A 10,983-nucleotide genomic window follows, 5' to 3' on the forward strand; every position below is an offset into this window, starting at 1 on the left:
TTTGTATGTCCTTATAAACACCACGCATGGTTAAAAAACTCCTTCAGGCTCTTGCCCTGCAGCAGAAATACCCCGTAAAAGAGAGTGAAAGGTTATTTTTACACCAGAGGACAGAGATGCTCTGCACACCCGTGTGTTGTAGGTGTGGAGGACCAGGCTTGAGCGGGAGCAGAGCGAGCACGGGTCCCCCAGCCCCTGCTGCTGCAGGGAGCTCCCCGGGGGGGACCCTGCACGGCCGCCCCCACCAGCCCTTTAGGGCATCAGCAAAACGCTATCGAAATGTTTCGTGACCTTTCAAATGCATGTGTTATATCATCTGCTTTTGTGAAAGGGCCTTTAAAAGAATCAAAACCATTAAAATCTCCCCCAGGTGCACACATTTTTGACAGACTAACAGAAGGTAATGCACTACGCAGTGTTGAAGGGTATCTTTTTAAACTGCAATCCCAGACTTTCTGTTGTATTGTACCAACATTGCCATTAAGTGAAAAAACACATCTGTATGTTTTGGTACAGTTTTATTGGTGGGTGTTGACATGAAGTTTCAGCCTTCTATACTGGATTAATATGTGTGATTATATGTAACACATGTAGTAACCAGTGGTGTTTTTAAAATTCATCACGTTATTCTTGTTCTGTTAAACTGTCACAGGTTTCCCAACTAATTGTGAATATTTTCTTTTTAAGGCATGAATTTTAGACAGTGGGGGCTGCCTTATTCTATTGTAATAACTCTTTGAGCCCTCTTCACTGCTTTGCACCAAGGCGCGGGGGGCAGCTCATGATCCCAGAGGGCATTGCCCCCTAATATGAACTACTTCAGGAAGCCCCAGCACAACAGTAGTGCTGGAAAGGCGGTTTATAAGCTCTGCTGGAGAGAGAGATGCATGTCTCACTAAATGCTACATAAACCGGTGCTGGATGTTGTTGATATTCAGCTAAATATCCCGAGAGTCTGCTGCTCTTGCACGCAGGAGAGGGATGCAGAGGAGGGTGATGGGGCTCAGTGGTCCTCCACCACTGCCCGCCAGTCCCATATCCCCACCACCCTCCCTCTGCCTTGGCTGGGGGGAAGCCCTCCCCAGGACCCCTTTATGCCCCATCCCAGGTAGTCTTTTCATCTTTAATAATTTTGCTTTAACCTGTTGCAAAGGGGCCAAAGCCAACTTCAGCTGAGGATGCTCCACAGTTTGCGTTTGCAGGTCCCATGCGGCTTTACATCCACTTCCACTTTCACCACAGCCATCTATTGCAGTGGGTTCCTGGTATTTTGTATCCCGGGCACCGGTCAGTAACCATCGCTGACTCAGATGAGGACAGGAGTATTGTCTTGTCGCTGATACTTTGCCTTTCCTCCCTCCTTCTTGCAGGTGAAAGTCTCTCCCTCCCCTCGGCCTCTCCCGCATCCTGCCCCTGGTGTGTGCATGTGCTGCGGGGCTCTGGGAAGGCGAATGTGCAGAGAGAAAAAAAAGCAAATTTGGGGGAAGGAGTGAATTTTAGCTAGAGTTACAAGGAAATCTGAGACACTGGTGTCATGTCTCTGCCTGCAGGATAAGGCTGTGGAGGGGAGTCAGAGACAGGTGGAGGCAGGCACTGCTTTGTCCCCTTTCTCGGGATGTTTTGCCAGGAGCAGCAGGGGAAGCATCACAGGCAGGGGAGCAGGAGGGGCTGGTGGCCAAGGCTCAGGGATGCAAGGCCAAGCTGGCTGAGCACCTCTGGGGCCGTCCCGCAGCCCCGCATGGCTGCCCCCCACATCGCTTCGGCAAGGACCGCTGCTGCCTCGCCCCGACTCTGGGCAGAGATGCCGGTGACCCAACACGCATCTCTGTGGCTCTGAATAAAACGTCAGCTGTGTGTCATTTTGAAAGACCCTCATTTTAGCTAGCTGTTGCAGCACCCAGCTGTGCATCGTCGAGGTGCCCTGGTGCACATGGAGGGCAGTGCTTTTGCCCCTTCGCTTGGGCCAGCCAAGGTGTATAATTTTTTTTTTCTGCTGGAGGCTGCGGATGCAGGAGGAAGAGGAAGGGGGAGGCGCGTTTTCATATGGGGACAGGGTTAAGAGAGTGTCAGTGATGGGGCCAACCCCCCGGTGCCGCCTGATCCAGCGAGCCCTTGGTGTTTGGGTTGTCCGGGCACCCGTGATGGTTCCAATGTGCACGCAGTATGACAGATGACCTATTGAAATAATTTCGGAGCAGTGCTGGGGTTGCCAGGACAACCAGTGCTCCCTGGGCTTGCGCCGGGCCATGTGACAGCCGCCTTGACGTCAGCTGGAGGCAGAGCCTGCGGTTTCGGCCGCGCAGCCAAAGCCTTGTGAGAACCTAGTGGATGCTGGATTTATCCCCGCCACCGCCACCGCTGCTGTTTCTCAGGGGCTGCCAGAGCATGGACTATTAAAAACTTGCATTTCTGCAGTGTGAGGTAACCATTTGCTTTATGTTCTCCTCAGGTATTTTTTTTTTTTTTTGCCTTTAAAAGAAATAGGATAGAAGCAGCTTATCGTGACTGATATTTTTTTTCACTTGTTTGTTTTGGCTGGAAGTTTGCCTTGATGAACAAGCCCAGCACTATCAGATAAATGCAAAGCAGCTTCCAGTTACTAATTCTGTGTGCAGACGGCAAAGTGGAGTTAAATTTAGATTAATGATCCATGAAAGGAGAATAAAATGATATTGTTCTCGTTTGACACTTTAGGAATATAAATGAACACGAGTAATCCTAGGTTAATGCATTCAGGAGTCAAAAGAAATTATGTAGGTATGGTGTTGATTTGGGCATCTCTACAGCTTTATACCTCTGTTTGAACTTGTAGTTTTTTACTGCTGCCTAATTCAGGCATGTTTGTACCCAGTATGTTCAGGGAGAGGGAAGCCAGCAGCCGATGCAGCTAGGAGCAGCTTGAAATCCAACTCCCGAAGTTCGAGTCTTTAAATCATCTTTGTTCACACGGAGTCCCCGCACTACGTACGCTCCCTGGGCTCTCTGTCCCTCTCCTGGGGCACGCGGCACTCTTGACCGTATAGTGTTTACAGAGGAAAGGATCAAGAGCTTCCTGAAAAATTGTCTGAAATATGCCAAAAGAGCAACATTGCTGTAACACAGGCTTTTACCCTTTTTCTCACACACACACGTACAGCTTGGGTTTTGCCTGTTTTTTTTTTTCTGTTGCGGTTTGAGAGCGGTTAGAATAGCTAAAAAAAGAACTGCAGCATGAACAGCACCACGGTAATTGAAAAATGAAATTCTGTTTGAGTCTTTTTGGAAAAAGAAGAGGGAGTTTGGGTCTGTTTTTGTATTGCACTTACTCCGAGGGGGCTGTTATGGGAAAGGAGATCCCAGGGCTGCTGAAGTTTAGTGCCACAGCCTGAGTTTGCTTGTGTGGGAACATATAGATTCATTTGAAGAAGAGATTACAGCTGAAGCATCGTGGGCATTATTTCCTGGAAAAGTATGCTTGATCGTTCTTATCTTGTCTAATTATAAAGTCCTGTTCCCTTCCTCCCGAAGTTCAAAGGGTTTATTGATAATGGTAATGATTTTCTAAAGCAGCAACCACTCTGAAACAATCACGGAGCTACAAAACAATTTAAAACACAGAGCAATAAAAGATAAAAAAATCTATAAAAATTATTCTGATGTTACTAAATGCAGCAGGAGTAATTGTTTCAGAAAGGGAGCCAAGGCAGAGATTAAAACTGAAAGCACTTCTGTAAGGAAAGTTATGGCTTAATGCTCTGGATTTCACTGCATTTGGCATTCTTAACAGAGCAACAAGGATAAATGCATCTGAAACCTCTAAACCATTTCACTTGGCATTATCTCATCTGTTCTTTCCAATTTAACTCTTGTGCCTAAAATATCAATGTTTGGAGGGGGCAAAACATTTTAAATTTTCTTTATTAAATTCTTCACCTGGTGCCAGTGCATCAGTGCACGAGGAATCTTGACTGGCTTCTTGTAGGTGAGTTTAACCGAGGTTTAGTGGAGCCTCACAGCTTCGCTGGGGAGGTGCTGGCACCCCGTGTTCAGCTTTCCCGCAGGGAGAGGGGCTTTCAGCATCCTCTCCCAGGAGAGGCAGCGGGGCTGAGCTGGGCACAGCTGCTCCCCAGCCAGCGTGGGGAGCCGTGTTTTGGCTGACGGCGGTCCATGCCCCCTCCTCACCTGCATGTGAGTCCCCCCGGCGTCTGGGTGGTGGGGTGGGAGGGGAGGGCAAGGGGAGGCAGCCGATGCCACCCACCACTCTCTGAGGTCTGCTTGTTCGCCAGCTTACATCGGTGGGGCAAGTCCAGAGAGGGACTGGGGCATGGAGTACGGGGACAGATTCGAGCTGAGTGGCATCTGCCATTCAAGAAAAGTCGTTCACCTTCATGCCTGGAGGATTTGGCTCCACATATAGCTGCGGTTGCCTGCCAGGTTTGACTTGAGTCGTCAGTGTGGCAATGATGCTCGGTGAGGGCTGGGGCTTCACCTTGTTCATTTCAGTTTGAATACAGCGTCCTGTAGTATTTGATGCCTCGAAAACACCTGCAAGGTGAAAAATAATTGATGCAGCCTTTGCTCAGGAGGTATTCATTAGAAATATTTTAAAAATAGGTTCCTCATCTCCAGCTGGAATGGACATATCCTGCTTTAGAAATACTGAGCAAGTCTTCAAAAGGCACTAACTTGACCTGAGAGAGGAGGATGATAAACTGCTTCACGTTTTACCAGAAGTGTCCTGGCCATGTTGTGGCAGGAGGTCTGAGAGGCAGCATTACTGGGGAAGCTGGTGAGTGCCACTGAGGTTGCGTAAGGATATGTCCTGCTTGGCAGAGTGACCAGCTCTGCCCCCTCTCGTTGAGTCCTGGGGGGCTCTGGGCATCCCATCAACCCAGGCCCCTTTGAGCCCTGGAGGTGAGGATGGCCGAAACGTGGTCAGACAGGCAGCTCGCAGGCAGCACTAGAGTCTGCAAGTGGAGGAAAAGGCACAATTACCTCCTCAGGGCAAGGGCAGCGGATGGTGTGAGAGTCGTCCTGGCGCTGCGTGCCTCTGCTCCGTGATTTCATGTTCTCGTTTTTTGTTGGTCGACTCTGTACCAAACCCTTTCGACAAACACTTGGATTTTACCTTGGGAGTGTGTGAAATTGCCAGGCAATGTAATGCTGAGCATCCTGCCGTCTCTGCCCTGCCGTGGTCTCACCCACCATGAGAAAAGAACAAACAGCATGTAGGTTCCTTCCTACCATGGGGCTGGGGAGGGAGATGGCTGCAGCCCATCCCTCATTTTCTGCCCAATGCCACAACTGTCATGCTGCCAGCTTACTTGAACTCGAAATCTTCTGGTATAAAGAGAAAAAAAAATGAGATGCACACGGGCTTGGTGACACTCCACCTTTTTCTGGGGAGGTCAGGTGGACCCTCATAGCTCCCAGCAGCCTTCGTATCATTAGCAAATGTCACCCCCTTGCACGCACACGAGGAGGAGACGATCTCTTCCAACAGTCTCCTCGTCCACAGAGAACGGGGAGCAGACCAGCAATTCCTGAGGAATTGGAGCACTTCACCTTAGGAGAGACCTTGGCTAAAAACAGGACTGAGATCTCCTGGAGTCACTTTTCACACAACTGGGATGCAGCTGGGGAAATTAAAAAACAGACGCGAGCTGTTGATGCCTCTAGCCTGGCAATAATAACACACTCAAGCCTTTAGTGTGCTCTACCTTGATCTGTTTGATTTGATGGGCCATGACAATCTAAATTTAGGCTAGAAGCATAATAAAGCCTAAAAAAACCTTGCAACGCAGAGCACTGACTCCTTCTTGCATTTTTTCAAACAAAATGAGATTTCTGCTGTCTTTTTAAAGATCCTACCCACTACTCAAGGCAACATTTCGGGGGGGGGGACGGGGGACGGGGGGACGCGAATAAAATCCCCCATACGGGGGGGGAATTGTCAGACAGTGGGAACTGATGTAGCAGTATGGAGTTTCAGGCTCTTAAATTACATATTGCAGAAGTTGGTTTCCACCCTGCTAAAAATCATTACATTGTGCCAGTTCAGTGTCCTGCATCAACATTAGCAATAACTGGTTTAAATGATAACTGGGCTGCAGTAGAGATTTGGCACTTTAATCAACAGTTGCTTTTCCAATTAAACACAGATGCCATGTGTATGGTACTCTGACTGCAACATAAAAGTTGACCTGATTGTTGGTTCCAAGCTGAAGTAACAAAAATCCTAACTCTGGAATGTTTTTAGTCGTCATATTTTAGAAATAATCTTCCATGGTCAGCCAAAATCTATGCAGACAGTTATAGTCAGATAACAGTTAAATAAATAGACTATGTTTTGGCTGTACTTTTGCTGCTGTTAAATTTATCTTCTTAAATAGCAGGGAGTATGAGTTGAGGTTTGAGAAACAGTAATTTTGTAATTATTTTACATGGATCGAATTATTCTGTCATCAAATTTGCATTTCAGACAGCATTACAGTATGAAAATATAATTAGAAACTGTAATTCAGGAATTGCTGAATGTGATATTTCCCAGAGGGAGCACTGGGAAGCTGCCCTCACTACAACTTTAGCAAATGTTGAAATCCTATAGGTGGAAAATGTGAAGGCCGAATTGTAAAGTTCCTCTCCCTTCTGCGGTCTCAACACGCTGTCAACTTTCTGCCGAACTTCATTTTTTTGTAAGATTCATTTCCACAGAAACATCTAATCATTAAGAGTTGAAGTGCTCAGATCCTGTTCTGCTGAATTTCAGTCTGACTGTGCTGATAGTTGCTGAATTGCTTTCAGCCACAAAATGACACTGAGATAATGTAAGGATCTGATTTACACACAGAAAAGCCAAGAAGCTTGTAGTTTGGGCTGAAATGCTGGTTTTAATTTGCCCAGTGCTCAGAATTCCCAGCAATGCCTTCTCTCACGGGAGAGAGCAGAGGATGGGACTTGGTTTAACTCTCTTTCTCTTCTTCTGTAATTCAAGACTTTTTTCTGTACGTGTTCACAGTGTTGTGCAAAGTTTTCGCTGACTAAATCTCACTGATGTCAGTCCTTACAGTTTTTTATTATTCTTATTATGATCTTTGGCTTATCATAGACATTAGCTGGAAATGAGCACGTCCTTTCTTTTTAGTTGGACTCGTGTTGATAAATCCCATTGGTTTTTGTCTGAAAGGCTCCTTTGGAGCCTATCATCCAGGACCAATTTTTCCTACCACCTTGCTGGGGCATCTGACAAGCCCATACGTGGAGCAGAGCCCACGATGCACGAAGCAAAGCCAGCGTTAGGAGGCGGCAGAGGCTGAGTGTGGGGCATGTTTGATACTTCGATGTTCCCGTACATCTCTCAGTCCTACTGAGAGAAGGTCCCAGTGCTCCTCCAGAGGAATGTCAGGGCAGGGCAGGAAAAGGAGAAGCGTGGACCGATGAACCCAGGACTGCATGGATCAATGGGCTGGTTGAGGACATGGTTCCTAGTGACTCAGGGACATTGTCGCCCTTGGTGTGTGCTGAGGAACAAGACCCTTTTCCCATACCTGCCAAGGGCCACCTTCCTGCCCCCACCTACATCCAACCTTGGCACTATGTCTGGGCTCAGAGGAGGATGTCTGCTCTGTCACTCACATTTTGGGTGGTGCACGTCCTTCAACGTGGATCGGGTATTTGCAATGTGAGCAAAGGGCAGGAGCTGCAGGGCATCACTGCAGATGACCTGAGGAGGAATTTTTGCTAGGGAGGGTATAACACGCCAGGTTGGCTCTTTATGGAGAAGTGGCCTCGCTTGGGGACCCTTGTGCGAGTGCTGGTTGGCAAATGGGGCATGAGTTCCTGAGCATCACACCAGTATTCTTGCACATTTGCTTAGAAACTCCGGAGGGGCAGGAGACAATGTTTCAGCCGGCTTTGGATGTGCACAGAAGCAGGTGCGCAGTGGGGCTGAAAGGCTTTGAGACAGGTTTATACCTGCCACATTTGTCACAAAGCCTCTTAGCAGTGTACTGAATTTCAGCGCCGAGAGAACGGGGGCTCAGGAGCAGGCCAGAGCCAGGCTGGCGGGCCGCAAGGGCAGGATGGACCATGGGGCAAGTGGTGCCACATGGAGAAAGGAGAGCCCTGGGCAGGACTAAGTGACCAGACAATAGTGGGATGAGGCCAGGGGCAAGCTTGCCACTTCTTGGCTGTTCTGCGGTCATCGCTGTGCTTGTCCCAGTGGGGACCTCTGGAAGCATTGCCCAGTGTCACAGGTTGTCCACGGTACGGGCCAGCCAAACCTCATGTGAAACGGAGCTGCTTGAGGGACCCAGGAGTGCAAAATGCTGACGTCTTCTGTCATTTTGCTGCCATCTGATGTGATGGTGGCTGAAAGGGCTGCTCTCTCTGCTGGGTGCTGCCTTCAAAATAGGGCTGGAGAAACACTGCACAGTCAACCCTTGCACAGTACATGCTACTGGAGAACAAAGATTCTATCTTTAAAACCTTCATGCTTGCTCTCATATCATAGAAGAGATCAGGTTTTGGAGAGACCCAAGATTCGTGTCTGGAGGTTTTATTAGATGAGCAGATTGGGTAGTTTACAGGCCTTCGCTCCAGAGAAGAAAAGCTAAAGCTGTAGAAGGTCAAAGTTAGCTTCTTTCCTCACCAAATTCCCTCGCTCCTACAGCAGGCAGATTCCCTGATTATGCCTCACACAGCTTTTCTGTGTCTCCTCCAGGACTGCAGAAACACAATGGGTCCGGCTCATTTGAAGTGTCTAACTTCAGCTGAATAATACTCAAAGAGACTTCAGCTATTAAGCAATTCAGCCCCGAGAACCTTTAACTCTAAAGAAAATATTCTGCTCATGTTGTGTGCGTGTTCCTAATGGCAAATCCAAGATGCCAGGGGGAAGCGAACACAAAGCCGTTGATTATTTCCACAACTGCTATATGCTTTCTATCACAACACTATTCTTTTGTGCAGAATGGCAGCATGATTGCAGGGTCCTCTTTAACTTTACCATTTTAGCAAGCCCAGGTCCAATTAGAGCAATTATATCTCAACAGAAACACTGTCTGTTGTCCTCTGGACCTGTCTGTCAAGTGTCCTATTCATAGCTGTTTATCTTGCGTGAGGTTTTTCATATAAAGTCTTTCTGACCGTACTAAAACAGTCTCATCTGAACGGTAGCCTGCATTTTTGTGGATTTATTTCACAGGCTGAGGTGAATAAGAAAAGTGCAAAGTTGTTCCTGGTCAAAGATACATCTTTCAGTCTAATCACAGTCTCCTCTTGCTTGAATATTATTACTGATTTGACACAGCATGCAGATTTCACTTTCAATTATTTCAATTCACCCTCCACTTTCAATTATTTTACTGCTAAAAACTGAGAACATTATCAGAATTTGCAGTTGTTCTTGCCAAATTGCAGTTGTTCTTGCCACATTGCAGTTTCCTTAACCAAAATCCCCAACGTGAGTTGCAAGGCGTGTAATGTTTGACAGCACATGATGTTAAACCACTTACAGCGCCGAGGTCTGTGTGGGACTACTCAGTCACAGAGTTATTTAAGAGCCACCTTCTTGAAGAAGGTAGTGGGCACTTCTGCAGAAAGACTATCTACATTTTGCTTTACCTCTGCTGTCAGAGCCTGATGGAGGAGCTGAGTGACTCCTGCCAAAGTCTCATTTGTCTCCGTTAAGGTAGAAGGTGAGAAGCAGAGCTCAGTGAAAAGGCAGAAGTGCTGGAACTTGGGAAGGTCAAGGGCAGTGAAAAGAGGAACTCTTTCTGAACACAATATAGGTTTTTATTTTCTCATACTTCTCCTGGAAGGGAAAATCCAGGGAGCAGTGTTTGAAGTCTTCTTCTTGAAACAAAAAGCACTCTTTTCTGAAAAATTTAGAAATGAGATTGCCTGTGAGAGAGCAACCTCCGTCTCTGATGCTGGGTCTGTGGCATCCATGGGAATCCCAGCTGACAGGCGGAGCAGCACTCAGGGAGGACAGTGTGCTTTAGGAACTGAAAACACAAGCTCAGACCTTGGTCGTTCTTCCCCCAGCATCATCAGGGCAGCAGTTCCATCACATTTATTTCCTTTTTTGCCTCACCCCTGCTAGGTTTTAGCCCACACGGGAAGGCGGCCAGTCTCTTTGGTCAGAAGGACCTATGGAGCTGCCCATAATGGTGGCCCAGATGTCACCTGTGCCTTCCCTTAGCACAGGATGCTGCAGGCAGGAGAGTGATGCCAGTGCTGATCAGGGCTGCGAAGAGACCTTGCAGACCTGGTCACACTAGCAGCAAGGATAAATGAGAGCTGATGGAACAGCAGTATAACATGCTCCACGCCACCTCTGTGGGGGTCTCGGTGAATTTGTGAAGATATGTTTAGAATGTTTACTTGGGTCTGCAGCCTTGGGAGATTCAGTTTCTTTTCCTGCAGCAGTGATGGCCTTTTCTGTGAGAACCACAGGCAGCAAGCTGCTGTGTGGGGTTAGAGCTCCCCACTCAAAATGTCCATGCAGGGCTTGTGATGCCCCAATTAGAAAAGTACAATTCTTTCAGAGATGACAAAAGGTGACAGAAGAGCTAGCAGGGTGACTGCTTGCCTGGTTTTTGCTCTTTTCATTAAACACTGGGGACCTTGCAGGAACCCCCACCTCACTTTATTCAAAGTGTCTGATTAAAAGTTGAAGCGTATTTCAGTATTAGTTCACCAGTGTTAGTTATTAGTTCAATGCGTTGTTGGTCCTGTACCAGCAGCCTGTAGCAAAACACACCTTTCCTGCCCGCAGGTCCCACCGTGCCGGCGGACAGCACTCTGCACAGGGCGGTGGAGAGAGGCAGCTGGGAGAGAAGGGGTTAAAACAAGCCACAGTCACCAGTTTGAGGCATTTTCGAAAACAGTAGCTTTTCTTTTGTTTGCTGAATTCCCCGTGCTTTTCCAGTGCTGTTCCCATTATTTATTTCTTTCCCAAAATAACATTTTCAAGCAGCGGAATGGCTCGAGCGGGAGAGG

At 47.7% G+C, this 10,983-nt stretch overlaps 1 protein-coding gene across 1 annotated transcript in view; it reads left to right on the forward strand.

The window, feature by feature from the left end:
• The first annotated feature begins 2,335 nt into the window (after positions 1-2,335).
• NCALD (neurocalcin delta) overlaps positions 2,336-10,983 on the forward strand; it is a 50,744-nt gene continuing 42,096 nt past the window's right edge. Inside the window, exon 1 of the mRNA XM_009891820.1 lies at positions 2,336-2,421. The gene's annotated coding sequence lies outside the window, so the exon portion shown is untranslated. The remainder of the gene's footprint in view (positions 2,422-10,983) is intronic.

This window comes from Charadrius vociferus, unplaced genomic scaffold (assembly GCF_000708025.1).
Source record: "Charadrius vociferus isolate BGI_N301 unplaced genomic scaffold, ASM70802v2 scaffold15, whole genome shotgun sequence".
Classification (NCBI taxonomy): domain Eukaryota; kingdom Metazoa; phylum Chordata; class Aves; order Charadriiformes; family Charadriidae; genus Charadrius; species Charadrius vociferus.